This window comes from Jaculus jaculus, chromosome 8 (genome assembly GCF_020740685.1).
Source record: "Jaculus jaculus isolate mJacJac1 chromosome 8, mJacJac1.mat.Y.cur, whole genome shotgun sequence".
In the NCBI taxonomy this organism is placed as follows: Eukaryota; Metazoa; Chordata; class Mammalia; order Rodentia; family Dipodidae; genus Jaculus; species Jaculus jaculus.
This window is the reverse complement of record NC_059109.1, coordinates 124,379,938-124,404,034: the sequence shown is the minus strand read 5'-3', so window position 1 is coordinate 124,404,034 and position 24,097 is coordinate 124,379,938. Positions and strand designations below refer to the sequence as shown.

The 24,097-nt window shown below is 47.0% G+C and overlaps 1 long non-coding RNA gene across 1 annotated transcript in view; it reads left to right on the top strand.

The window, feature by feature from the left end:
• Nucleotides 1-24,097, top strand: part of LOC123462930 — a 64,400-nt gene that overhangs the window by 31,506 nt on the left and 8,797 nt on the right. The window contains exon 2 of the long non-coding RNA XR_006638569.1: nt 6,323-6,391. This is a non-coding gene — a long non-coding RNA (uncharacterized LOC123462930). The remainder of the gene's footprint in view (nt 1-6,322; nt 6,392-24,097) is intronic.

The window sequence follows — 24,097 nt, the reverse complement described above, 5'->3', positions numbered from 1 at the left end:
GGGCTTCCAGCCTCTGCAAACAAACTCCAGACGCGTGCGCCCCCTTGTGCATCTGGCTAACGTGGGACCTGGGGAACTGAGCCTCGAACCGGGGTCCTTAGGCTTCACAGGCAAGCGCTTAACCGCTAAGCCATCTCTCCAGCCCACTTCTCGTCTTTCTTAATCTCCCCTCCACCTCCCCGCTTCTTCCTCCCTCCCTCTCTGTAGTCCAGGCCAGCCTTGAACTCCAGATCTTCCTGCCTGGCTGAAGAGATGGTTCAGTGGTTAAAGGCAGTGCTTGCAACGTCTGACAACCTGGGTTCAAATTCCCCAGTGCCCACATCCAGTCTGACACACTAAGTGGCGCAGGCACCTGGGGTTCATAGGCAAGAGGCCCTAATGTGCCTTCTCTCCTTTTGCTCTCTCTCCTCATAAATAAACAATTATCCTCCTGCCTCCTCCACCGAAGTGCTAGGATTTTAAGCTTTAACCTCTGAGCCATCCCTAGCTCGTTGTCGTGGGATTACAGAGTAGCCTTTCCCTGCCCCGCTACAATAGTCACCTTCATCTGTACGATCCCTGCTGGCATTGCTGCTTCCTACAAACCCACAAATTATCCGTGAACTCTCCCACTGCTCCACATCAGAGAACTGCTGGCGTTTTCCATCCAAAGCAAGTCTTTTCAGTTTGCAGAAGAATTCAGGGCAGAACCCACAGCATTAAACCCATTTTCAGAGGAGGATGAGAAGCCCGAGGGATCAAGAAAATTTCACCTATTACAGATAGTGACAATAAAACCCAAGCTGGGAGAGGTGGCACACTCCTTTAACCCCAGCACTGGGGATACAGACATAAGAGGATCGCCGTGAGTTCGAGGACACCCTGAGATTACATAGAGAATTCCAGGTCAGCCGGATTAGAGTGAAACCTTACCTTGAAAAATCAAAAAAAAAATTTTTTTTAATTAAATAAAATAAAACCCATCTTCTAACTAGAAGCACAGTGCTGAGATTACATGCACTACCATACCCCGTTTATGCTGGGCTGGGGAACCCAGGTTTCCTGCATGCCTGGCAAGTACTCTACCAACTGAGCCACACCCCCACCCCGATGCCAACGTTTAAATGTGATTTTACATTCATACTTTAATATGCTACTTATAAAATTTTCCTAACAGTAAAGCAAGTTTGGAAAGATTTAAGCATGTTTGTCCATGTCCCACCTGAAACCACCCCTCTGCCCCACCTAAGGAAAATTACACTGCTTGGAAGTTTGTCAGGAAACAGTCTGTCTAGTGGTTTTTTTTTTAAAGTTTTGACCATCAACCTCAATATGAAACACAATTTGCTGGATATACATTTTAAACAGTCAAAACACAATCTTAGTCAGCCTGGGCTAGAGTGAAATCCTACCTCAAAAAACAAGAACAAAACAAACAAACAAACAAAAAACAACCTTAGGCTAGAGAGATGCTCAGTGATTAGAGAGCTTGCCTGCAAAACTTAACAACCTGAGTTCAATTCCCCAGTACCCACGTAAAGCCAGATATACCAAGAGGCACATGCATCTGCAATTTGTTTGCAGGGGTTAGAGACATTTGGCATGTCTATTCTCTGTCTGCCTGTCTCTCTCTGCTTGAAAATGGATAGGATAGGATAGGACACAACCTTGCCCACCTGCCTAGGTTGGTACCTACATCACCTCTGAGTGCCAATGTCCCTTGGCCACTTCTCTGAGTGCTCCCACTAACTCCTGTGCCTCCATTTCCTTATCTGTAGAATCATGCATGTTTATAACCCCAGGGCTGAGGGAAGTGGAAGGAGACAGAAGTGTTACTGGATTCCTTGCTCATCCAGGCTCAAGTCCTAACATGCTTTTTTTTTTTTCAAGGTAGGGTCTCACTTTGGTCCAGGCTGACCTGGAATTAACTATGTAGTCTCAGGGTGGCCTTGAACTCAAGGTGATCATCCCGCCTCTGCCTCTCAAGGGCTGGTATTAAAGGCATGCGCCACTATGCCTAGCTTCCTAACATGCTTTTAAGGAGATACTTTCTTTTCTTTATTTAAGATTTTTATATATTTTTTTCTTTTTTTAAAAATTTATTTATTTATTTATTTGAGAGCGACAGACACAGACAGAAAGACAGGTAGAGGGAGAGAGAGAGAATGGGCGCACCAGGGCCTCCAGCCTCTGCAAACAAACTCCAGATGCGTGCACCCTCTTGTGCATCTGGCTAACGTGGGACCTGGGGAACTGAGCCTCGAACCGGGGTCCTTAGGCTTCACAGGCAAGCGCTTAACTGCTTAGCCATCTCTCCAGCCCAGATTTTTATATTTTACTTTTATTTATTTATTTAAGAGAGAGATGAGAGAGAAAGAGGCACATTGGGGGGAGAGAGCCACTAAAATGAACTCCAGATGCATGCCCCATCTTGTGCATCTGGCTTGCATGGGTCCTGGGGAATTGAACCTGAGTCCTTTGGCTTTGCAGGCAAATACCTTAACCACTAAGTAATCTCTCCAGTCCCAGATACTTTATTTCTACAGCACAATTTAATAGTTTTCACTAGAAATCACAAGGTAGCAATACCTCAAGCTATTAAGGACTCCAGCTCTGTTAATACTCCACAGACTCAGTGCTGGACAAAATAATTGCAACATAGTTGCTGGTCATACCATGAACTGACTTATTTTCCTTTTATTTGTTGTTGCTTGAGACATGTTTTCACGTAGCCCAGGCTTGTCTCAAACTTGCAGTGTAGCTGAGGATGATCTTGACTCTGATCTTCCTTGTCACCCATGCAGAAGGCCCTGGGTTTCATCCCCAACACCACACAAAAGTAAAACAAACAAACAAACAACAATGTCAGGCTTAGTGGCACACACCATTAATCTCAGCACTCGGGAGGCAGAGATAGGAGGATCGCCGTGAGTTTGAGGCCACCCTGAAACTACATAGTGAATTCCAGATCAGCCTGGGCTAGAATGAGAACCTACCACAAAACAAAACAAAACAAAACAAAACAAAACAAAACAAAACAAAACAAAACAAAACAAAACAAAACAAAACAAAAAGCCAGCAAGGGGCTGGAGAGATTGCTTAGTGGTTAAGGTGTTGGCCAAAGGATTCCGGTTTGATTCTCCAGGACCCATGTAAGCCAGATGCACAAGGTGGTACATGCATCTGGAGTTCATTTGCAGTGACTAGGGGCCCTGGCATGCCCATTCTCTCCTTCTCTTTCTCTCTCTCAAATATATATACTTAAAAAGCCAGCAGCAATGACCAAAAACCGGATATGCTTAAAGGGCTTTTTTTGTTGTTTATTTTTATTTGTTTGAGAGCAACAGACAGAGAAAGAAAGAGACAGAGAGAGAGAGAGAGAGAATGTGCGAACCAGGGCCTCCAGCCACTGCAAACGAACTCCAGATGCATGTGCCTCCTTGTGCATCTGGCTAACATGGGTCCTGGGGAATCGAGCCTTGAACCGGGGTCCTTAGGCTTCACAGGCAAGGGCTTAACTGCTAAGCCATCTCTCCAGCGCCCCCCCCCTTTTTTTTTGAGATAGCGCATCACTCTAGTCGAGGCTGGACTTGAGCTCACAGTGATCCTCCCGCCTCTGTCTCCAGAGTGCTGAGATTAAAGATGTGCTTCAACGTGGCCAGCAAGTTTATTAATATTTTATTTATTTATTTATTTTGGTTCTTCGAGGAAGGGTCTCACTCTAGCCCAGGCTGACTTGCAATTCACTATGGAGTCTCAGGGTGGCCTCAAACTCATTACCTCTGCCTCTCCAGTGCTGGGATTAAAGGTGTGTGCCACCCACCTGGCTAATATTTTATTTATTTTTAATAGGTACAATTAAACATATTAAAGCAAGAGCCAGCAAAGAATAATCTCTGGGATTGAGTAAAGGAAAGGCGGAGGGAGGGCTAATCAAAATCTAAGAGGATAGAAATAAATCATATGGAAACCTACTTTGTTGGACAATGGAACACTCAGGAGCCACAGATTGTTGCTAGAAAATTTTCAGGGATGGGATACCTTCCAGTGAGTTGTTGGCCAGGGAGGTTCTCCTGATGATCCCAAAACATTATAGGGCATTGCTGAGGCCCTTGGTTTCCCACCAGGAATGGATGGTAAGACCCTATTGCTGAAGATTCCACATACTTGGGCTGCAAGGCCACTGAGAAATTCTGCTGGAACTGAACTGATAACCTCCTCCATGTAGACCAGCTGACAGAAAGCTGGAAGAAGCCATTCTGCATGCAGCTTAATGGGAGAGAGAAATCACCAGTGAAGATACTCAGAAGTAGACACTGCAAGCCTTGTATTTGGCCAGCCAGGCCAAATGAGCAAATGGGTGCAATAGTGGCACATCTGTCATGGTGGAAACCAACTGCCTTCTAATTGGACTGGAGGCTGCTCCATGAGCAGGAATATATCCCTGAAAGTGAAAACTTAAAACAGAGGTAGTCATGAACCCTAGGGGTGTAACATTTGCTGCTGTCTGGCTAAATGTATATACTATGCTTATCAAACTGCCCAGTAAGCACTTCCTTTTATGTTCATACCCTTATATTAATGCTACGCTCATTTTTGGTAGAGAATCTTCTCTTTTCAGATGTCAGTGACCTTAGGATGACTCAGAAGGCATCATGGTGCTGGGAAGAAGTGACAGGAATGCTCAGTACTGCAATATCTCTATCACACCTTCCAAGGTTCAGGGTCTAATGTGGAAGAAGTGGCAGAAAGAATGTAAGAGCCAAAGGAAGGTTAGGACTCCTTACAATGTGCTCCTCCAGACACAAAATGGCCTGGATATCCATGACCTCACAGTGCCTGACCCTACCTACACAAGACTATCATAATAGGAGAAAAAGATGATGACATCAAAATAAAAGAGAGACTGATTGATATGGGGAGGGGATATGATGGAGAATGGAGTTTCAAAGGGGAAAATGAGGGGAGGGAGGGCATTACCATGGGATATTTTTTATAATCATGGAAGTTGTTTAAAAAAATTGAAAAGAAAAAAAAAAAAGAATAATCTCTGAATCAAATCTGGCCCACCATCTGCTTTTGTAAATAAAGTTTTATTGGCACCTAGCCACGCTCATTCATTTATTATCTACAGTTGCCATTATGCTCCAATAGTAGAATTAAATAGTTGCCACAGATTCCATCTGGCCTGTCAAGTGTAAAATATTTACTGTCTGGTCTCTTACAAAGAGTTTCCAACCTTTGTGTTAAAATTACAATTCAAAACCTTTAACTTAAATTTTCCTCTTATTTTTGGTTTTTGTTTTCTTGAGACAGGCTCTCATCTCACAGCTGGGATTAAAGCATTAAATCCCAAACTGGCCTTGAATTCCTGATCCTTTTGCCTCTACCTTCCAAATTTTGGGTTTATAGGCATTCGCTACCACACCTGGTTCTTCTGTGTTGATCTTATTTCATTCTAGTTACAAGTTTAGCAAATTTTAATGGTTTCATTTCTCTCAACATGTTACTTTGAGAAATTTCAAACTCCACTAGAAGTTGGAGGGCTATCCTTTCACCCAAATTCACCCAAATTCACCCAAATTCAGAAGCATTTGATCTCATTTGCTTTATCTGTGGATCTATGCACTTTAAAAATTATTTAGGGGCTGGGTGTAGTGGTGCACCCCTTTAATCACACCACTTGGGAGGCAGAGATAGGAGGATCACTGTGAGTTCCAGGTCAGCCTGGGCTAGAGTGAGACCCTATCTTGAAAAATCCCTCCCCCTAAAAAACCCATTATTATTATTATTTTCAAAATAGGGTCTTGCTCTGGCCCAGCCTGGCCTGGAATTACTATGTAGTCTCAGGTTGACCTTGAACTCACAGCAATCCTCCTATCTCAGACCTCCAAGTGCTGGGATTAAGGACGTGCACCACCACACCCAGCAAAAAAAAATTATTTAGAGGGCTGGAAGGATTGCTTAGTGGTTAAGGCATTTGCGTGCAAAGCCAAAGGACCCAGGTTTGATTCCCCCAGGACCCATGTTAGACAGATGCACAAGGTGGCGCATGTGTCTGGTGTTCAGTTGCAGTGGCTGGAGGCCCTGGCACGTCCATTCTCTCTCTCTCTCTCTCTCCCCCCTTCTTTCTCTCTATCAAATAAATAAAAAAAAAACATTTAGAGTGGATGTATGCTTATGTTCATGTGTGTGTGAGAGAGTGCACATGTGCCACAGCACACACGTAGAGATCAAAGAACAGTTGTTTTGGATTGGTCCACACTTCCCACCTCATTGTGAGGCAGGCACGGTCTGCCGCTGTTCACCTCCACTAACCTAAGCTTCTCTCTTCTTGCCCGAGGTGCGCTGGGATGACGGAAGCACATCACAGCTTCCAGCTTTCCCACGAAGTCTGGGGATTCAAACTCAGGTACTCAGAGTTGTGCGGTAAGAGTTTATCCACTAAGCCACCTCCTCAGCCCTATCTAGCTTTGTTCTTATTAAAACATTTGATCTAAAAATTGCACGTTCACATTTGTTATCCATATGTCATGTGTGTACATATGTGTGTGCGTGACCCTATGTTGCAGAGATGCCTAACTATATACCAAAAAAAAAAAAAAAAAATTGCATGTTCCCTCTCCACAGTTAAAGCTATTCTTGGAGCGCAGCTGCCCAGGGAGGGACCACATGTCCCAGAATCCTTTGCCTTTGGCCAAAGCCACGTTACTAGTTCTGGCCAATGGGATGAAAGTAAAAATGATAAGTGCTACCTACTTCTAGACTCCCTGGATGACTATGTGACATCTTTGGGCTTTATTTATGGCATCAGCTGTTATTGCCTAAACCCAATGCTGTTATTGCAACCCAGTAAATTCTGTGATCTATTATTGGGTGAGACACACTGGTCTGCTTCTCTGGTCTTTCAAACACTTTGAAGTGCAGATTCCTTTCATGGAGTGTTCCATTTATGTCAGAGTGGAGTATCTCTGACTGGGTGGTGGGAGACAGAGAGCAGGGTCTATTTGAAAAAGCCCTGCTTCCTGCCTCCAGAGTGAGCCCCGAGGCATCTTCCTGAATCCTGGAGCCCCAGGGCCTACCCTGGGACAGTCGCTGTGCCAAGTGACTGTTTTTTGTTTTGTTTTGTTTTGTTGTTTGGTTTTTCAAGGTAGGGTCTCACTCTAGTCCAGGCTACCCTGGAATTCACTGTGTAGTCTCAGGGTGGCCTCGAACTCACGGTGATCCTCCTACCTCTGCCTCCCAAGTGCTGGGATTCAAAGCAAGCGCCACCACGCCCAGCCCAAGTGACCGCTAATGCTTCTGTTTCTCAGAAGAGGAGGCCGAGGAGGGAGCAGGACAGAGTCTAGTCACAGTCAGCCACCCAGGGCAGAACCCCTACCAAGTCTCCTGCCAAGAGAGGCCTGTCCCCTCCACTTCTCAGCCACACCTGCGAATCCCTCACATGTGCGCAGAACAACGGCTGGACATCAGAGGGCACCAGAAAGCCCAAAGCCAAGTGCTGTACTGACCCTCCGAGCCAGACAGCTGACATCTAGAACCGGCCATTTCTCTCCTCCGTGTCTCTGTTTCATAACAGGCAGCAGGATGCCCTGTGTGCAGCAGACCTGTGCGCAGCAGGCGCACCCTCCATGGCTGTCATGAACAAAGCAACAGCTCAAATGCACAGGAAGGAGCCTTTCTTTGGGCCACACAGGTGCCCTTTCCAGAGACAAACTAGCTCTTGGGGTGTGCCTCAGTGGTAAACTGCCTGCCAAGCATGCACAAGGTCCTCAGTTTGATCATCTGCACGACAAAATAAACAAGTTTTTTTTTAATTGTTTATTTTTATTTATTTATTTGAGAGTGACAGACAGAGAGAGAAAGAGGCAGATAGAGAGAGAGAGAATGGGTGCGCCAGGGCTTCCAGCCACTGCAAACGAACTCCAGACGCGTGCGCCCCCTTGTGCATCTGGCTAATGTGGGTCCTGGGGAATTGAGCCTAGAACCGGGGTCCTAAGGCTTCACAGGCAAGCGCTTAACTGCTAATCTATCTCTCCAGCCCAACAAGTTTTAAAACAGAAAAGAAAAAGAGGGCTGGAGAGATTGCTCAGTGGTTAAGGTGCTGAAGCCTAAGGACCCATGTTCGACTTTCCAGATCCCATGTAAGCCAGACACACAAAAGTGAGGCAAGCGCAAGGTCACACATGCCCACTAGGTGGTTCAAGAGTCTGCAGTTTGAATTCAGTTGCTGAGGCCCTGGCATGCCAGTTTTCTCTCTCTCCCCCCTCCCTCTCTCTTTCTAAAACAAACAAAAAGAAACCTAATAATGAAAAAACAAAAAACATAATTGCATCCATTCTCAACACAGCCCTACAAAGGAGATGCCATCCATGTTCCCAGGCAGCAGATAAAGAACACAAGGCATATTGCCGAAGACTCCACATATTTGGGCTGCAAGGCCACTGAGAAATTCTTCTGGACCTGAGCTGATAAGCTCCACCATGTAGACCAGCTGACAGAAAGCTGGAAGAAGCCATTCTGCATGCAGTTCAATGGGAGAAAGAGAAATCATCAGTGAAGATAACCAACAGTGGACACTGTAAGCCTTATATTTGGCCAGCCAGGCCAAATGAGCGAATGGGTACAAGAGTGGCACGTCTGTCATAGTGGAAACCAACTGCCCTCTAATTGGACTGGAGGCCTGCTCCATGGGAGGGAATACATCCCTGATACTGAAAACCTACAACAGGGGTAGTCATGAGCCCTAGGGGTGTAACATCTGCTGCTGTCTGGCTAAATGTATATACTATGCTTATCAAACTGCCCAGTAAGCACTTCTCTTAATGTTCATACCCATATATTAATGCTACTCTCACTTTTGGTAGAGAAACTTCTCTTTTCAAATGACTCAGAAGGCATCATGGTGCTGGAAAGAAGTGACAGGAGTGCTCAGCACTGCAATATCTCTATCACACCTTCCAAGGCTCAGGATCCATTGTGGAAGAGGTGGAGGAAAGAATGTAATAGCCAAAGGAAGGGTAGGACCCCTTACAACGTGCTCCCCCCAGACACAAAATGGCCTGGATATCCATGACCTCACAGTGCCTGACACTACCTACACAAGACCATCATAATAGGAGGAAAAGATCACGACATCAAAATAAAAGAGCCTGATTGAGAGGGGGAGGGGATATGATGGAGAATGGAGTTTCAAAGGGGAAAGTGAGGGGAGGGAGGGCATTACCATGGGATATTGTTTACAATCATGGAAGTTGTTTTAAAAAATTGAAAAAAAAATAACATAAATAAAAAGAAAAGCTGGGGTAGGGAGATCAGAAGGCTCTCTACTGATGTTCCATTAAAATTCAATTATAAAGGAAAAAAAAAAAGAATGCAAGGTGCAGAAGACTAAGGCCTTTACCCCAGTCACAGAGCTGCATGGTAGTCAGAACCTTGGTAGGCTCCAGAGCTTGAGCTGTGAGCCACTGTGTCCCCCAGCCCCTCTGGTGCTGTGGTGAGTGATGTCCAGTCCAGGAAGCGTGATCATCTGGTGCCTTCTAATTGTTGAGGGTCTTCAACATGCTGAGTCTATTTCCTTGTTTATAAAAGGAGGAGGAGAAGACCTGGGTTGAACTTGCTAGCCCCACGGAAAGCCAAACACAAAAGTAAAAGCGGCCCATGTACCTGTGATGTCGGCAAGAGACCCTGGTGCACCCATTCTCTTTCCCTCTCTCCCTGTCTCTCCCTCTCTCCTTCTTTCTCTCAAATAAATACATTATTTTTAGGAAAATAAATAAACAGTCCCTTTGTTTCTCCTGTGACCTGGCCTGAACCTATCTCCTTCCCAGCCTGGCTGGGAAAAGGGGAGTACTTCTCTTGGCCTGGGTGTTTTCCTGCTTGCTTTCTATCTGTCCTGCTTTGGGGTACTTCTCATTTTAATGTATGATTTTTCTTTGCTCCCCAAATCTTTCAATATTCCTTAAAATATTTTTTTCAAAGTGGGGTCTCACTCTACCCCAGGCTGACCTGGTACTCACTCTGTAGTCCCAGGTTGGCCTTGAACTCACAGCGAGTTTCCTCTGCCTCCCAAGTGCTGGGATTCAAGGCATGCACCACCATGCCTGGTTGGAAGCTAGTTCTTCTTCTTCTTCTTCTTTTTTTTTTTCTCCAGTGAACCCCTAATGCTGAGCAGAGTGTGTGGCACCCCATAGTCTCTGGTGAGTGCTTGGTGAAGGAATGAACAAGAACACAATGGGCTAACAGGTGCCAGAGGTTTCCAGCGGGGGCAGATTGCATTCTGGGGGCTCCTTTGCTAAACAGGAGGAAGTCAGGTAGATGGCTTTTCAATTCCCACTAGCTGGGATGCCAAAAACCACATATGGAACTCACTTTGAAAAAATGGCAGTGGCTGGAGAGATGGCTTAGTGGTTAGGCCTTGGAGTGCCCATTTTCTCTCTCTCTCTCTCTCTCTCTCTGCCTCTTTCTCTGTCTGTCTGTCCCCCACAAATAAAGAAATAAACCGCCCCCCAAAATGGCAGATGCTTGGAACTCACCCCAGTAGACTGAGCCACTAGGTCTGGAGTAGAAACCAGACCTAAATAGGTTGGTTTCGGTCTCCCACATGCAGACAGGCCTATGAACCACTGAACCATACAGGCTACGAAGCATATGTGGAGAAGGAAGATGGTGTGGAAAGGAGGTTTGGAGAGGTGGTGGGGAAACCTATACTTTGTGAATAAATGCTTGGAGCATCCATAGCCTGATATTGGACATGATCCAATCACCAGCCAGCATTTGGTGACCTACTCAACCTTGGACCCGTTGCCTTTCATAGAGATATGCTTCAGTTCCTCACACCTTTCTTTCCTCATCAGCTCACAGAATCCTCACCCCCCAAAATAAACACACCTTAGGGCTGGAGGGATTGCTTAGCGGTTAAGGTGTTTGCCAAAGGACCCAGGTTCGATTCCCCAGGACCCACATTAGCCAGATGCACAAGGGGGCGCCTATGTCAGGAGTTCATCTGCAGTGGCTGGAGGCCCTGGCATGCCCATTCTCTCTCCTCTCTCTCTCTCTCTCTCTCTCTCTCTCTCTCTCTCTCTCTCTCCCTTTCTCTGTCAAATCAATCAATCAATTAAAAATAAAATAAAATAAAATAAACACAGATTAACTGTTGGTTACAGAAACGGGACCTGGACATGGGGCACACATCCATACTCCTAGCACTCAGGAGGCAGAGGTAGGAGGACTGCTGCAAGCCTGAAGCCAGTCTGGGTTACACAGTAAGTTCCAGGCCAGCCTGACTGTCTCACAAAATCAAAAGCAGAACAACAAAGAAATCGAGGGAGAGAGGGCTAAAGCAAAGAGCCCACACTGCATAGCCCTAAGTAAGACAGTCACGTACGGAGCTGGAGAGATGGCTTAGCGGTTACGGCACTTGTCTGCGAAGCCTAAGGACCCAGCTTCAATTCCCCAGTACCTATATAAGGCAGAGGCATAAGGTGGCACATGCATCTGGAGTTCTTTGCAGTGGCTAGAGGCCCTGGGGCACCCATTCTTTCTCTCTCTTTCTCTCTGTCTCTCTCTTTCTCTGCCTCTCTGTATCTCAAATAAATAAATAAAATATTTTTAACGAGAGGGTGTATCACATCACATACCTAGAGTGTGTCTAAAGTGACTTTGGCTCTGGCCTGAGGCTTTTGGCCAAAGGATATTTATGATTAAAAAAAAAAAAATCAGACTTATTGTCAAGTCACCTGTCACCCTGTCTCCTTGTTTATCCTGCCCTAAAAACTTGAAAGGCATTGCTGCTATTCCAGCCATCTCAGCCCACTCACCCATCCACCATCTATCTATGGAGTCTCAGGATGGCCTCGAACTCACAGAGATCCTCCTACCTCTGCCTCCTGAGTGCTGGGATTTAAGCCGTGTGCCACCTTGCCTGGCTAAAACAACTACTTTTACTTACTTGTAAGCAGAGAGAGAGAGATAGAGAGAAGAGATACAGACAGAAAGAATGGGTGTACCAGGGCCTCTAGCCAATACAAACTACAGATGCAGGTGCTACTTTGTGCATCTGGCTTTAGGTGGACACTGGAGAATCAAACCTGGGCCCTTCGGCTTTGCAGGCAAGCACCTTAACTGCTGGGCCATCTCTCCAGCATCCATCCGTCCCTCCATCCACCCATCCAGCCATCTTTTCAAGAACTGACATATATCACATCATCCATCCACCATCCCCTAACCACCTAACCATCTACCCAGCTATTCATTCATCACACACATCCACATATTTCTACATCCACGTCATCCATCAACTTACTCTCCACCCATCATACTTCCTACCCATCCACCCCCCATGCATTCACTCATCCGCCTACCCATCTACCTACCCACTCATCTATCCGCCCATCCATCCATTTGTCATACCCATCCATCTATCAACTTATCACATCCATTCCTCAAATCTGTCTATATATTCATCCCCTAGACATCTATTCAATTAGCCACCATCAGTGACTACGTGGCTCTATATAGCCACCGTCAGTGACTATATGGCCCTATAGAAGCCTTCAGTATAAATCAGGCAGATATGAGAAAAAAAAGAATCAAATCCATACTCAGACCTCAGTGAGATTCAAGGTACTTACAGAAATGCTGAACTACCAAAGGGACAAAATAATCAACTAAAACAAAGATAGGAAAAAAATAAAGCCAGAAGTTTGGCTAACCTGCAATGTGCACACACACTGTGCATCTTACCCTTAAAAATCCTCAGCACAGGGCTGGAGAGATGGCTTAGCGGTTAAGCGCTTGCCTGTGAAGCCTAAGGAGCCCGGTTCGAGGCTCGATTCCCCAGGACCCACGTTAGCCAGAGGCACAAGGGGGCGCACGCGTCTGGAGTTCATTTGCAGTGGCTGGAGGCCCTGGTGTGCCCATTCTCTCTCTCTGCCTCTTTCTCTGTCTGTCACTTTCAAATAAATAAATAAACATAAAAAAAATTCTTAGCACAGCCCCCAAAATTAGCTCTGAGCTAGAATTTGGCACCTAATTCCATTAACCCATGAGACACAGTCTATGCTCCACTGTTGCAGACATAGCTTTTCCTAATCCCATGTGTGACCTCATGAGTCCCATATGTACCTCGGGGGACACTTGGCTGTCAGAGGGCACAACTGATGAGGAGAGATGACACTGGTCTCTGGTGAGGGCAACAGAGGTTGGGGTGCTGCTTAACATCCCGCAGTGCCCAGAACAGCCTTCTGCAACAAAATCGCCCAGCCAAGATGCCAACAGTGCTCGGGTCCAGAAGCACACCATAGCAGCTTTGTTCCTGTGTGGAGCGTTAGCGTGTCAGACCCAAGAGAAGAGCACCACTGCGTTAATCCAGCCTTGACTTTCCTATTTCTTCCTACCTTGGCTTCGGTATTTCCTTAATCTAAGGAAGTTTGCTATAATGTTTCTGGGAGGATATTTTGCTTTAAAAAAAATAGAGTGTGGGGAATAGCTGAGTGGTTAAAGGTGCTTGCTTGCAAAGCCTGATGGTCTGAGTTCAATTCCCAAGAACTCACATAAAGCCAGATGCAAAGTGGCCTATTTGCAATGGTAAGAGACCCTGGTGTACTCATACACACATGTGCAAATAAATAAATAAACTTTATTTTTTAAAACATGAAAACAAGAGGGCTGGAGAGATGGCTTAGCGGTTAAGCACTTGCCTGTGAAGCCTAAGGACCCCAGTTCGAGGCTCAATTCTCTAGGACCCACATTAGCCAGATGCACAAGGGGGTGCACGCATCTAGAGTCTGTTTGCAGTGGCTGGAAGCCCTGGCACACCCATTCTCTCTCTCTCTCTATCTGCCTCTTTCTCTCTCTGTCACTCTCAAATAAATAAATGAACAAAACAAACAAACAAGCAAGAAAACAGGGATGGAGAGGTGGATTAGCAGTTAAGGTGCTTGCCTGCAAAGCCAAAAGACCCAGGTTCAATTTTCCAGGACCCACAGAAGCCATATGCACAAGATGATGCCTGCGTCTGGAGTTTGTTAGCAGCAGCTGAAGGTCCTAGCATGCCCATTCTCTCTCTCTCTTTCTCTCTCTCAAAATAAATAATAATAATAATAATAATAATAATAATAAGAAGAAGAAGAAGAAGAAGAAGAAGAAGAAGAAGAAGAAGAAAAAGGAGAAGGAGAAGAAGAAGAAAGAAAAAAAAGGCAAATCTACCACCACTGTCCCAGACCTCATGGACTTTGTGGTCCAGGGAGGTGGGCACCAGATGCCAGAGTTCATCTCAGCTATTTGGTCAAAGTAACAGTGAGAAATGTGAGACCAAATCAAATGCTGTGGGACATGGGAGGCCCAGGGAAAGTCCAATTGCACCCAATACCACCCCAGCAGAGAGACTGTCCTTCTGCTGATCAAAGCCAGAAAACAATTCCAACCCCCTGGAGGGGGGCTTCCTCTGGGTCCAGCACAATCCTAAAACGCCTGTGCTTGCTTATTCACTCCCTACGTCCTCAGCTGTGTGCCGAGCTCTCTCACCCGAAATAACTCACTGGAGTAACCCCAGGACTGGCTCTTGTTGTCCTCAGAAGGCCTTTTTTTTTTTCTCAAAACATTTTTTTTAATCAAAATGAGAATCCGCCCCCCTCCCCCGAGTCTCCCAACACATTTCCCTAGCTCACTTTCGAGATGAAAGAACAATCAAAGGCAGGTGTGGTGAATCAAGCCTTTCCCCAGCCCTCAGCAAGTGCATGACTTCACAGTGGCTGATGCTACCTGATCAACAACAACACAAACAAAGCACCACAAACACAAAAACAAACAAACAAACGAAAAAGGCCTCAAAATATAAGAGAGATTAGCTGGAGGGTTGCCTACAAAGTCTAATGATTTGGCTTCAGTTCCCCAGTACCCACGTAAATCTAGATGCCCAAAGTGGCAGACATGTCTGGAGCTCGTTTCCAGAGACCAGAAGCCCTTCCATGCCCATTCTCTATGTCTCTGTGTGTGTGTGTCTCTCTCTCTCTCTGCTTGCAGATAAATAATAAAATAACATGAGATTCTTGGGGAAGAAGCAGTGGTTCAGTAGAGTGGGGCAAAGGAGGGTGGTGAGAGGGATTCTGATCAGGGTATGTTGCGTATATGTATAGAGATTGTCATTAAAGGGCTGGAGAGCTGACTCAGCAGTTAAAAGCACTTGCTTTTACGAAGCCTGACAACCCCAGGACCAGATGCACAAAGTGGCACATGTGTCTGGAGTTCATGTGCAGTGGCAAGAGATTCTGGTATGCCCATTCCCTCCGTCCCTCCCCATCTCTCTCAAATAAATGAATAAATATTAAAAAAAAATTAAAAAATAAAAAAGTTAAGCCGGGTGTGGTGGTGCATGCCATTAATCCCAGCACTCAGGAGGCATAGGTAGGAGGACCATTGTGAGTTCAAGGCCAGCATGAGACTACAGAGTGAATTCCAGCCTGGGCTAGAGTGAAACACCTTATCTCGAACAACTAAAGAACAATAATAAAGTAAAACGTTGAGAAATATATCTGAAGCTTAGAGAGGAATAGTGACTAACAAAGTCAGACAACTTGCAAGAGGAAGAAAAGGCAGAACCAAGAAACTAACCCAGCTCTTCCAGAAGAGCGGAGCCCTCCTTTAGATACGCACGCACGCGCACATGCATGCACGCACACACACGCACGCACGCACGCACGCACGCTCACTCCACCACTGCTGCTGCTCCACTGTTCTGGGACAGGTAGGCTTTTTTTTTTTTTTGAGACAGGGTCTCATGTAGGCCAGAGTACCCACAAATTTGCTAGTCTAGGAGAATCTTGAATCGCTCTGTTCCTGCCTCCCAAGTGCAGAAATTACAGGCATGCACCAGCATACTCAGTTGATGCGAGCAAACCCAGGGTTGCATGCTAGCAAAGCAGTCTACCTGCTGAGCTGCATCCCTAGCCCAAAGATGCTCTCTCTCTCTCTTTCTTTTGGAAGCTATGGCAAAGGCGTATGTTGAGACTCTGGCTGATAGAGTCCTCCTTTCTCTCTGGTCCAGTCACATAGGTGATTAGTTGACTGCACCAGATCTCAAGTCAGAAGACTCCCCCCGCCCCCCACAACACACACACATCCTGAGGTAGGGTCTCACTCTAGTCCAGGCTAATCTGGAATTCACTATGTAGTCTCAGGGTGGCAAACTATGGACCTCTGCCTCCCAAGTGCTGGGGTTAAAGACATGCACCGCCACGCCCGGCATTCAGATGACTTTTAAGAATTCTAAGCCTGGGTTTGTTCTTTCCTTGGAGATAACAGAGCAGTGTGACAATTAAATGAGGTGATAAGAAATATGCATTCATTCATTCAATCATCTACTATCTGTGTATCCATGAAACATCCCATCCATCTACCTACCCACCCACCCATCCATCCATGTATCCATCCACATACCTACCTATTCATCCATCCAGCCACGTACCTATTCAGCTATCCAGCTATACACCCACCTCTCTCTCCACCCATCCATCCATGTATCTATCCACATATCTATTCATCCATCCACTCATACATCCACCCATCTATCCATCCACTTATCAACTTGCTCGCTCATCCATCCATCCATCCATCCACCCATCCGTGCCAATTACTATCTGTTGGATATTGACTATGTAAGCACTGAGGGGCTGAGGTAAGGACCCATGGACATCCACCAAAGTGTCTAGACCTTGGAGACAGTAAGAGGCTGCCAGGTGATTTTATTACTACACCCTCCTTTGGGAGGGACTCTGTGGGGCCTTCCATTCGCCCCTCTTCTGAAGTGATGGAAAGGGCTGTCCTTCCCAGAAGCTGACTGTTGACCCCTTTGGGGCCTTCATCTGGCCAGTTATCCCAGTCTCACCATCGTGGGTTGAGGTATATCTGTCTAACCCAGCCCCGTGAAATTAGCTCCATGTGGGAAGGGTCCCCAGGCCATTTGAGTTTTCAGCTTCTATTTATTTATTTGTGTGTGTGAGAGAGAGACAGACAGACAGACAGACAGAGAGAGAGAAAAAAGGCACACTGGACCTCTAGCCACTGCAAAACGAACAACAGATGTACCACCTTGTGTATCTGGCTCATGTGGGTCCAGGGGACTTGAACCTGGGTCCAGCCCTAATTGTTTACTTATTTTTTTTTAATTTTTTTGTTTATTTTATTTATTATTTGAGAGCTACAGACAGAGAAAGAGGCAGAGAGAGAGAGGGGGAGAATGGGCGCGCCAGGGTTTCCAGCCACTGCAAACGAACTCCAGACGCGTGCTCCCCCTTGTGCACCTGGCTAACATGGGTCCTGGGGAATCGAGCCTAGAACTGGGGTCCTTAGGCTTCACAGGCAAGCGCTTTACCGCCAAGCCATCTCTCCAGCCCAAATTGTTTATTTTGAAAGCAGGGTTTCACTGTAGTCCAGGTTGACCTGGAATTCACTCTGTAGCCCAGGCTGGCCATGAAGTCACAGTGATCCTCCTGCCTCAGACTTTGAGTGCTGGGATTAAAGGCTCGTGCCATCAATGCCTGGCTCTCAGCTCTACTTGTATGACACGAGTCAAATCATCCAACATTTCTTTGCCTCCACTGTTTCTCTGAAGTGGAGAAAATATTAGAGTTCTGGACCCCTAAGGTCACGTGTAACCAGGGGGTGAAACTCCTGACACTATTGTAAGGCCTCAGTAAACATTATAACATCATTCATAGCTGAGGCTACATTGCGGCAAGGAACAGTCACAGATTGTCCTTGTGACTAGGCTGGGAATTTTTTTTTTCCCTTTTACCTACCACCAAGCAGGAGAATATGATGCTAGAGAAACAAGATGAAGGGCTGGAGAGATGGCTTAGTGGTTAAAGCACTTGCCTGCAAAGCCAAAGGACCCAGGATTGACTCTCTAGTACCCATGTAAAGCCAGATGCACAAGGTGGTACATGTGTTTGGAATTCATTTGTAGTGGCTGAAGGCCCTGACATGCGCCTTATCTCTCTCTATCTGCCTCTTTCTCTCTCTCTTAAATAAATAAAATTACAAAAAATTAAAATACTAAAAGAAAAAAAGCCAGGCATGGTGTAGCACGCCTTTAATCTCAGCACTTGGGAGCAGAGGTAGGGGATCGCAGTGAGTTTGAGTCCAGCCTAGGACTACAGACTGAGCTTCAGGTCAGCTTGGGCTAGAGTGTTTTAAAAACTAGAACTGAGACCCACTGCATTCTAGAGGCCAAGATTTATTGTGTGTGTGTGTGTGTGTGTGTGTGTGTGTGTGTGTGTGTGTGGCTCTTGCATATGTGTTGGGGAAAGGAGGGCATGTGATCGACTAGGTTTATAAAATATACTAAGTTTCTTAGAATCCAGAATGTGCCCCCGAAAGAGAAAAAATATACTCTCTTGAATTGTCCTCCTCAGAAACAACACAGCCACCAGGTCTCGGTGCCCTCCCGCGGAATTTTCTATGCAAATACAGACCTGTGTGTACATATATATGACTACTTCCGTTTTGCTATCAGCTGCTTTTGCTTAGAGCAACTTGCAGTTTTGGCCCTATGCACACGCAGACCTGCTTTTTTTTTTCTTTTTCTTTCATGCAGGGATAGAATTAAATTCTAAATTTTTCTGGTTACCCTTCATCACTGAGGGACATTGGGTTACTTCTAGTTTGGGGATGATCCAAACCCTTGCCAGTCAGGCAGCAGACTCCCCCAGCTTCAGACACCTACCATGAGAACAAGCTTGGTCTCTCCGGCCCCTCGGGACAGTGTTTGAACCTCCTCCTCCCGGAGGCCTGGAGGAGCCAACACACTCTCCCTTGAAACTCATCCAGCGTGGCTGGACCACGCTGACCAGGCCCAGCACTGCTTTCAGTGCACTTGAGCTGGCTAGTAGCATCTGAATGGAGACCCCAGCCTTCTGTGAAATTACAGAATTCCCCCCACACACACCCCCCACACCCCCCTGGGCATGCATTCCCAGCAAAGCCTTCAGCCAACAAAATAAACCAAGCCCTGGCTGCAGGCTCTCCCAGCTGTTTCTGGTACTTCCCACCCCTCAGGGTCATGTCCTTGTCCCAGACCTTAACAAACAAGGCACCGGCTTCCAGTCACTCTAGAGGGGCCCCTGGAGGGCCTTGAAACCCACTGGAAACACACAGGGGGTGTCCGATGGCCTCCAAACCTGACCACGGACCCACCCCCTCCAGCTGCGTCCCTCCCGTCCCCCGCCCCAGCCTCAGCTGTTGGCCTCACTCACCATAAGGGCTTTCCACCGGAGCCCCGAGGGGCGTGTTCACACTGACCATGGCCCAAGCGCACCCAGACGGACACTGAGGGGCATGGAGGAGTCGGAGCCCACACAGAGCAACAGAGGCAGGGCCACCAGGAAGGCACTGAGCCCAGCCAGCTGCCACCGCCTGGTTATCTTATTGATTCTTCTAATCACCCAAGGTGGGTGGATACGTTAAAGAGTAACTAGTCACTTAGGGAACCTGTGGCTAGGGACTGTCGCTTTTGCCATGACAACCACAAGCTGGTGAGACCCGAAGTCCATTCAGAATCCTCCGGTCCTGCACTTTGGGGTTAGGGGAACCAAGAGGCAGACGTTAAGAGATATCATGCACCCACCCCTGCAGGAGGGAAGGACTGAAAAGGGGGGGTGCAGCTGAGAAGGTGAGAGAGTCCAAGTTGGGTGGGGTTTTATGCCTTCAAATCATGGGTGTGGTGCAAGGAAAAAAAATGTGGGTAAATTGAGGGAGGGGTACAGGAGAAAAGGAGGGTGGAGAGTTTGTTGCAGGCCGACTGGATGCTGGGAGTTGCTTAGAGGCATCGCCATGAGTAACTTAAACCAGGAGATAAGGAAACTGAGAGAAGCTGCTTGCCTGAAATCTCATAGCCAGTACCGAGTGGAGCTGGAAGAATCATCCCCAGTCTCCTGTCCACCTCATAGGCTGACTGCGCACACGCTCAGGGGAAATGAACGAGGCCGCCGTCTTCCTTGCGCCCGTGGAGCTCGTGGACTAGTAGAGATGAGCCTCAATCAGACTGTCCTCCAAGGAGACCAAACACTAGTAGGTGCTGCTTGGGACGCGGACTGACGGCAGAGCTGTGGGTGCCCGGTCTCCCTCCCCACTCCACAGGCTGCCCGCTGTTGACACCTGCAGTTTCTGAAACTTAACTGTCTTCCCTCTTAGGCGTGACACACCCGCCACCTGGCTTTTTGGCTAATATCTCATTTTCTGGCCCATTGTTGGAGCTCAGGTGGTCTCTTTGGGATTCTGAGAGCAAGGTCTTCCTCGTGTTCAGCCATGCTCACGTGACAGACTTGCAAGGCGCAGGAAGCAAAAACGCCACTTCAGCCGGATGCTCCGTTCCGTATGTGGCTCTGTCTTGTTTAGTTGGTATTTTTGTTGTTGTTTTTGGAAAGCTATTTCATTTCTTCTTTTAAAAAAATATTTTATTTATTTATTTGAGAAAGGGAGAGAGAGAGAGAGAGAAAGAGGCAGACAGAGAGAAAGAGAGAATGGGCCCGCCTGGGCCTCTAGCCACTGCAGACGAACTCCAGATGCATGCGGCCCCCTTGTGCACGTGGCTTACCCGGTCTGGGGATCAAGTCAGGGTCCTTAGGCTTTGAAGGCAAATGCCTTAACCACTAAGCCATTTCCCCGGCCCTATTTCATTTCTTTACAGTAATAGTGTGGGTGGCCACAGCACCAAAACAACAGATCTATACCTATGTTATGTTTTATTTTATTTTTGTTTTTTTGAGGTAGGGCCTCTCTAGATTCTGACCTGAATCTTACAATGGAGTCCCAGGCTGGCCTTGACCTCTGCCTCCTGAGTGCTGGGATTAAAGGCGTTCACTTGTTTTGTTTCTTTCTTTTTCCTGAGCATTTTTTACTTTTATTTATTTGAGAAAGAGAAAGAATGTGCATGCCAGGGCCTCTAGCCACTTCAAACGAACTCCAGATGCATGAGCCACCATGTGCATCTGGCTTTCGTGGGCACTGGGGAATTGAACCTGGCCCCTTTGGCTTTGCAGGCAAGCACCTGAACTGCTGAGCCATCTCTCTGGCCCCCAGAACACTTTCTTAACCACTGCTGGGGATTCCAGTCACCACTGATGGGCACAGGCTGTTTCTAGTTCTTTGCTGTCTTTCTGTTTTCTTTCTCTTTTTTCCTTTTTTTTTTTTTGTCTTTTGGTTTTTTGAGGTAGGGCCTCACTCCCAGGCTAACCTGGAATCCATTATGTCGTCTTGGGGTGTCTTTGAACTCATGGCAATCCTGCTACCTCTGCCTCCTGAGTGCTGGGATTAAAGGCGTGCGCCACCAGGCCCAGCTAGTTCCTTGCTTCCTGAGAAGTCCCTGAGCAAGACAGATGAGACACTGGCCATCAGCTTCGACGTGTCCTCTGACTGCTCAAAACTCCTACTCTGGCCGCCCCTTCTTTTCTCTCCTAGTCCTTACCTCCATTTCAGATTTTTCTCTCTTCATAGTTTTTCCAGTCCTGCCTAACAGGCCGAGAAGCTGCTGCGTTCCTCACGGAGCAAGCACAGGTCTAGAGCAGACCTGCCTAGCTGGGAATGGAGGAGCTGGGAGGTAGCTCAGTGAGCAGAGTGCTTGCCAAGCGAGCCTCTGAGGGTTCGATTCTCAGCTCAGCATAAGCCCTGCCTGCCTTCGTGGCCCTTCTCCTCTCCCTCTTCTTTTGAAACAAGACCTCACTGTGTAGCCCAGGCTGGCCTTGAATTTATAGCAATCCTCCTTCCTCAATGCCCAGTGCTAGGATTGTGGGCCTGAACCACCAGGCCCAGCAAGTCTCACTTGGGAGGCAGGAGATGAGAAGTAGGCATATAGACTATCTATTGTCAGCACATTCAAATGTAACTGCTTGAGTCTCTTTTTACACCTATAAAATAGACATTGAAATAGTGTCCACCCCTTGAAATCACTATGATCATTCAGTGAGATTAAGAGCGCAGCAGAGGGTCTGGGGTGTTGGCCCAGGGGTTTGGGTGATTGCTTTCCAAACCTGCCCACCAGAGTTGGGGTGGGAGCTAGTCCACAGCTTTCCAGCTGCGAAGGCCCAGTGTCAGGCCAGCTCAAACAAGGCAAGAGGACCAAAATACCCCAGCTTGTCCGCTGGCCTCCATACAAGCCCTGCATACACTCAAATCAAGTAATCAACTAAAAAGTGCATGCCTTTAGTCCCAGCGTCAAGAGCAAGCATCCTACCACCGGGCAGCTCGGGAAAAGGCCTTTTAATACACCCTCCCCACGGAGGAAGGATATTATCTGGAAATAAAAAACTCGGTAACAGTGTCCTTGACCTCCAATTTCATTCATTCTCTGCATCTGGATCATTCCGAGCTCCACCCTTCATTGGTTCTCTTCCCTGCCTGCTAGACAGCTGGCTTCCTCTCACCCCTTCTCCCTCCACTCATTTCCTTCTCTGCTCTTTTGACCCTCTCCCAGAAGCTGAGAGAAGGAGGAGAGATCTTAGGAGAGCCATCATTCAGGATCTCAAAAGACTTTCTTGGGAGTGGAAAGAGGAGAGGGTCATGGTTGAGTTACAGACAGAGAAAGAGGGAGACAGAAAGAGAGAGAATGGGCGCACCAGGGCTTCCTGCCACTGCAAACAAACTCCAGTTGCATGCGCCACCTTATACATCTGGCTTACGTGGGTCCTGGGGAATCGAACCGGGGTCCTTAGGCTTCACAGGCAAGCACTTAACAGCTAAGCCATCTCTTCAGCCCCAGAAGGCTCTTTTGTTCCAGGACTACACAGGGATTCTGGAGCTTGGGAGCTAGGCCTGGCCCTGACTCTTTCTTTGACTGGAGCCTGCTCCAGACCACAGGGAGGGGCCCCAGCGGGAGGACAAAGACTGAGAGAGGAGATTTTACTATCTCCAGAGACAAAAGAACTTTTGTGTTTTATGATCTGTAGGTGGAATGGGTGGGGAGAAGGGAAATGGTTTATTGGAATGGGAATGAGAGTTCAAGGGAAGAAAAGGGGAGACTATCAGCAAACTGACCCCCAACCTGGAAACACTGGGGACCAATGCAGAAAGAGCTTCTTAGTGCCAGGAAGGCCAAGGGAGGTGTGGCTTTGAGCCTCTGTCCACATCTGTACAGTGAGGCCCACTCTGGTTACCCCCATGCTGTGGGTGTGGGTTTGGACCGTGTGCAAGATCTAATTTCTTTATCTTTTTTTTTTTAAAGTGATAACCTGAAATGTGCCTAACCCAGGAGACACCCCCAGGCCTTGGTGGCTACTCAAGTAAGCTGGAATTGGATGGGTAAAGGCAGATTTCAGGCTAGAGATTACTTAACAGGTGCTCTTCATTGGATCAACAGCCTTGGGTTGGAAGCCCAAGTAATGCCACAAAACTAAGTTTCCGGGAAATAAGGTAGGAATGGAGAGTAGGTTAGCCCCCATTTTGTAGGTTTTTGTAGTCAAGGTTACAGGCCCCAAAAGAATGACAAATCCAAGGGCTGAACTCCTGCCTGACTCATTCTGCCTCAACAAAATGTCAGCTGATGACCATCCCACTTATGTTATCTCATTCCTTTTTTTTTTTTTCTTCTTCAAGGTTGGGTCTCACTCTAGGCCAATTTGGCCTTGAACTCATAACTATTCCCCCTACCTCTGCCTCCCAAGTGCTGGGATTAAAGGAGTATGCCACTACTCCTGGCCCTTGTTCCTTTATTTATTTACTTATTTATTTATTTGCAAGCAGAGAGAGAGAGGAGGAAGATAGCATGAGAATGGGCATACCAGGGCCACTAGCCTCTGCAAGCTCCAGGAGCATGTGCCACCCTCTGCACCTGGCTTTACATGGGTACTGAGGAACCGAACCCGGGTTGTTAGGCTTTGCAGGAAAGTGTCTTAACCACCAAGCAATCACTCCAGCCATTTATTTATTTGTTATTATTTTCAAACAGAGAATGATAGATAGACAAACAGCACCTTGTTCCTTTTTTTTTTGTTGTTGTTTTGTTTTTTTGAGGTAGGGTCTCACTCCAGCTCAGGCTGACCTGGAATTCACTATGTAATCTCGGGATGCCTTGAACTCATGGTCATCCTCCTTCCTCTGCCTCCTGGAGTGTTAGGATTAAAGGTGT